We start from the raw sequence: 6,128 nt of genomic DNA, 5'->3' as shown, positions 1-6,128 counted from the left end.
TAAATATCTGAATAGCCTGCAGGCAAAGGAGAAATGTTTAAAAACATTATCAAGTGTAGAAAAAAGGGAAAGTGATTACTGGATGTTCTTTCAGTGGAGCACTAGGAATTGTTGAATGGATCTTTGGAAGATTAATTAATTCTATGGTAGTATCCATGTTTGATGGGCTTTCTGCTTAGAAGAGGTTTGGACTTACCTGGTGATACAGTGGATAGGAATCTGCCTGCCAATGCAGGGGACACGGGTTCGATCCCTGGTCCAGGAAGATTCCACATGCTGCACAGCAACTAAGCCCCTGTACTACACTACTGAGCCTGCAACGTAGAGCCCGCAAGCCACAACTATTGAGCCCATGTGCCTGGAGCCTGAGCTCTGCAACAAGAGAAGCTACTGCAATAAGAAGCCTGCCCACTGCAACTAGAGAGTGGTCCCCGGTTTTCACAACTAGAGAAAAGCCTGTGCAGCAAAGAAGACCCAGCACAGCTAAAAATTAATAAATAAAATTATTTTTAAAAAGGATAATCCCTCAAGTTTAAGTTTATTTCCTTATGGGATGTTAACAAGCTTTGTATTTATTATGAGCATATTCACTTTAGCATTCTTTTGACTAATACATAAATCTGTCTTCATATTTTCTTTTGAACTAGTTTTAACATCTCATTCTTTACTCATTAATTGTTATTGTTCAGTTGCTAAAATTGTGTTTGACTCTCTGTGACCCCATGGACTGAAGCATGCCAGGCTTCCCTGTCCTTCACTATCTCCGGTAGTTTTCTCAAACTCATGTCCATCAAGTCAGTAATGCCATCCAACTATCTTATCCTCTGTCGCCCCCCTTCTCCTACTGCCCTCAGTCTTTCCCAGCATGAGAGTCTTTTCCAATGAGTCGGCTCTTTGCATCAAGTGGACAAAGTATTGGAGCTTCAGCTTCAGCATCAGTCCTTCCAGTGAATATTTAAGGTAGATTTCCTTTAGGATTGACTGGTTGGATCTCCTTTCCTTGCAGTCCAAGTGACTCTCAAGAGTCTCTCCAGCACCGAAATTCAAAAGCATCAATTCTTCAGTGCTAAGGTTCGTCTAGTCAAGGCTATGGTTTTTCCTGTGGTCATGTATGGATGTGAGAGTTGGACTGTGAAGAAGGCTGAGTGCTGAAGAATTGATGCTTTTGAACTGTAGTGTTGGAGAAGACTCTTGAGAGTCCCTTGGACTGCAAGGAGATCCAACCAGTCCATTCTGAAGGAGATCAGCCCTGGGATTTCTTTGGAAGGAATGATACTAAAGCTGAAACTCCAGTACTTTGGCCACCTCATGCAAAGAGTTGACTCATTGGAAAAGACTCTGATGCTGGGAGGGATTGGGGGCAGGAGGAGAAGGGGACGACAGAGGATGAGATGGCTAGATGGCATCGCTGACTCAATGGACGTGAGTCTGAGTGAACTCTGGGAGTTGGTGATGGACAGGGAGGCCTGGTGTGCTGTGATTCATGCCGTCGCAAAGAGTTGGACACGACTGAGTGACTGATCTGATCTGATCTGATCTGAAGCCTTCTTAATGGTCCTACTCGCACATCCTTACATGACTACTGGAAAAAACCATAGATTTAAATAGAGGGACATTTGTTGGCAAAGTGATGTCTCTGCTTTTTAATATGCTGTCTAGGTATGTCAGAGCTTTTCTCCCAAGGACCAAGCATCTTATAATTTCATCACTGCAGTCACTATCTGCAGTGATTTAGGAGCCAAAGAAAAGAATCTGTCGTTGATTCCCCTTTTTTGCCATGAAGTGATGGGACTAGATGCCATGATCTTAGTTTTTTGAATGTTGATTTTTAAGCCAGCTTTTTCACTCTCCTTTTTCACCTTCATCAGGAGGCCCTTAGTTGCTCTTCAATTTCTGCCTTTAGAGTGGCAATTATCTGCATATCTGAAGTTGTTGATCTTTCCCGGGTAATCTTGATTCCAACTTGTGATTCATCTCATTAATTAATGGATTGATAAAATCTTTGACCTGTGTTCATTCCATATTTCTATGAGAGTCACAATTTTTAACTTTTTGAAAGTTATACTTAGGAGAACTCTAACTTGGTCAAGTAATGCTGATGGATCAAGTCCAGTGAATCAAGTGGGTTCAGAGGAAGCCATAGATTTTTGTTTATGACCACTCTACATGCTTACAGGATCTTACTTCCCCAACCAGGGATTGAACAAGGGCCCAGCAGTGAAAGTTCTGAATCCTAAACACTGGACCGCCAGTAGAAGTTAACCTAAAGAACCTTCTGACAGTGTGTACTGAGTATCTTCGAACTGATCCTCAAATCTGCTCACCACTCAGCTCTGGACTCTGGGAAGTTGATTTCTGTAGGTTACATCATGGGCTCTCCTAACTCAGGGCTGGGACTAGAATGAAGCAAGAGAGATACCTAGGACACCACATATAAAAAAATACTCATTCTCAGACTGACAGAAAGTGCTTCCTTGAATGTGGTGCCCTAGGCACTTCCCTAGCATCACTCTAGTCTCTGTGCTATGCTTAGTTGCTCAGTCCTGTCTGACTCTTTGTGACCCCATGGACTGTAGCCTGCCAGGTTCCTCTGTCCATGGGATTCTCCAGGCAAGAACACTGGAGTGGGCTGCCATTTCCTCCTCCAGGGTATTTTCCTTATTCAGGGATCAAACCCACATCTTCTGCATTGCAAGCAGATTTTTCACCACTGCACCACCTAAGAAGCCCTCACTCAAGGCTCAGCCTGTCTTAAACCCAGACTTCACATTGATTTTAGCCAATAGCATTATAGTCACAAGAGTGAAAGAGGAGAGTGAGGTTATGATATTTATTATAACCCCTGTAAGCAGATGAGTAAAGTATGCAGAAGATGTGGATTCAATCCCTGGGTTTGAAATGAACACAGTAGTTTGAATGTTCTTTGGCATTGCCCTTCTTTGAGATTGGAATGAACACTGACCTTTTTCAGTGCTTTGTTTACTGTTGAGTTTTCCAAATTTGCTAGCACATTGAGTGCAGCACTTTCACAGCATCATCTTTTAGGATTTTAAATAGCTCACCTGGAATTCCATCACACAAACTGGAATCAAGATTGCCGGGAGAAATATCAATAACCTCAGATATGCAGATGACACCACCCTTATGGCAGAAAGTGAAGAGGAACTCAAAAGCCTCTTGATGAAAGTGAAAGTGGAGAGTGAAAAAGTTGGCTTAAAGCTCAGCATTCAGAAAACGAAGATCATGGCATCCGATCCCATCACTTCATGGGAAATAGATGGGGAAACAATGGAAACAGTGGCAGATTTTATTTTTCTGGGCTCCAAAATCACTGCAGATGGTGATTGCCACCATGAAATTAAAAGACGCTTACTCCTTGGAAGGAGTTATGACCAACCTAGACAGCATATTCAAAAGCAGAGACATTATTTTGCCAACAAAGGTTCGTCTAGTCAAGGCTATGGTTTTTCCTGTGGTCATGTATGGATGTGAGAGTTGGACTGTGAAGAAGGCTGAGTGCTGAAGAATTGATGCTTTTGAACTATGGTGTTGGAGAAGACTCTTGAGAGTCCCTTGGACTGCAAGGAGATCCAACCAGTCCATTCTGAAGGAGATCAGCCCTGGGATTTCTTTGGAAGGAATGATGCTAAAGCTGAAACTCCAGTACTTTGGCCACCTGATGTGAAGAGGACTCATTGGAAAAGACTCTGATGCTTTGAGGGATTGGAGGCAGGAGGAGAAAGGAGACAACAGAGGATGAGATGGCTGGATGGCGTCACTGACTCGATGGACGTGAGTCTGAGTGAACTCCGGGAGTTGGTGATGGACAGGGAGGCCTGGCGTGCTGTGATTCATGGGGTCGCAAAGAGTCGGACATGACTGAGTGACTGATCTGATCTGATCTGATCTGCTAGCTTTGTACATAGTAACGCTTCCTAAGGCCCACTTGACTTCACACTCTAGGACATCTGGCTCTAGGTGAGTGACCACACCAATGCAGTTATCCAGGTTATTAAGACCTTTTTTGTATAGTTCTTCTGTGTATTCTTGCTACCTCTTCTTAATCTCTTCTGCTTCTGTTAGGTCCTTGCCATTTCTGTCCTTTACTGTGCCCATCTTTGCATGAAATATTCCCTTGGTATCTCCAATTTTCTTGAGGAGATCTCTAGTCTTTCTCATTCTATTATTTCCCTCTATTTCTTTTCATTGGTCACATAAGAAGGCTTTCTTATATCTCCTTGCTATTCTCTGGAACTCTGCATTCAGTTGGGCCAATATTTCCTTTTCTCTTTGCCTTTTGCTTCTCTTCTTTTCTCAGCTATTTGTAAGGCTTCCTCAGATAACCACTTTGCCTTCTTGCGTTTCTTTTTCTTTGCAATTGTTTTGGTCACTGCCTTGTGTACAATGTTACGAACCTCTGTCCACAGTTCTTCAGACACTCTGTCTACCAGATCTAATCCTTTGAATCTATTCATCTCCACTGTATAATCATAAGGGATTTGATTTAGGTCATACCTGAATGGTCTAGTGGTTTTCCCTACTTTCCTCAATTTAAGCCTAAATTTTGTGATAAGGAGCTGATGATCTGAGCCACAGTCAGCTCCAAGTCTTGGTTTTGCTGACTGTATAGAGCTTCTCCATTTTATGCTGCAAAGAATATAATCAGTCTGATTTCAGTGTTGACCACTGGGTGATCACATGGATCACAGCCTTGTGTAACTCAGTGAAGCTATGAATGATGCCATGCAGGTCCACCCAAGATGGACAGGTCTTTGTAGAGAGTTCTAACAAAACGTGGTCCACTGGAGAAGGGAATGGCAAACCACTCCAGTATTCTTGCCTCAAGAACTCCATGAAAAGTATGAAAAAGCAAAAAGATATGATACTGGAAGATGAGACCATAGATTGATAGGTGCCCAATATGCTACTGGGGAAGAGCAGAGAAACAGTTCCAGGAAGAATAGAGGTGAGGCCAAAGTGGAAATGATGCTCAGTTGTGGATGTGTATGGTGGTGAAAGTAGTCTGATGCTGTAAAGAACAATATTGCATAGATATCTGGAATATTAGGTTCATGAATCAAGGTAAATTGGACATGACCAAGCAGGATCTGGCCAAGAGTGAATATCGACATTTTAGCAAGCAGTGAACTAAAATGGGCAGGAATGGGCAAATTTAATTCAGATGACCATTGTATCTGCTACTGTTGTTGCAGAAACTAGTACTCAAGAAACCAAGCACCACACTCAGAGAGTTGGAGAACTCAGGTTTATTATGCCAGCGGGCCCAGAGGAGTTAACACTCCAACCTCTGAGCCCTGAACAAAGGGGTTACAGAGCTTTTATACATGGACAGGCATCATTAAGTGGGTTTGCAGGGGCTAGGGTTATTGCAAAGAGTAGGACAAGGGTGAGATAAGCTCCAGTTTTGAGTATTGTGAGTCCCCACTTTCTGAGACCTACGTGATCTAGACTTTGCAAGGAGCAAGCTGAGTTACAGAGGCAGAAAGAGCAGGAGGTTATGTAAAAATTTTAACTTTTCCTCTTCACTGTGGGCAAGAATCCTTTAGAAGAAATGGAGTAGCCATCATAGTCAACAAAAGAGTCCGAAATGCAGTAGTTGGATGCAATCTCGAAAACCAACAGAATGATCTTGGTTCATTTCCAAACAAACCATTCAGCATCACAGTAGTCCAAGTTTATGCCCCAATCACTAATGCCAAAGCTGAAATTGAACGGTTCTATGAAGACCTACAAGACTTTCTAGAACTAACACAGAGAAAATATGTCCTTTTCATCATAAGGGATTGGAATGCAAAAGTTAAGAGATACCTGGAGTAACAAGCAAGTTTGGCCTCGGAGTACAAAATGAAGTAGGGCAAAGGCTAATCGAATTTTGCCAAGAGAATACACTAGTCATAGCAAACACCCTCTTCCAACAACACAAGAGACAACTCTACACATGAACATCAACAGATGGTCAATACCACAACCAGTCGGTTTTTATAGGGGTGGGTAATTTCATACTAATGATTGGGAGGACTATTCCAGCTATTTTGGGGAAGGGGTAGGGATTTCCGGTAATTGGGCCACTGCCCATTTTTTGACCTTTATGGTAGGACTTGGAACTC

The sequence above is a fragment of the Bos javanicus genome, chromosome 3 (genome assembly GCF_032452875.1).
Source record: "Bos javanicus breed banteng chromosome 3, ARS-OSU_banteng_1.0, whole genome shotgun sequence".
In the NCBI taxonomy this organism is placed as follows: domain Eukaryota; kingdom Metazoa; phylum Chordata; class Mammalia; order Artiodactyla; family Bovidae; genus Bos; species Bos javanicus.
The sequence above is the reverse complement of the archived record's forward strand: the minus strand, read 5'-3'. Positions refer to the sequence as shown.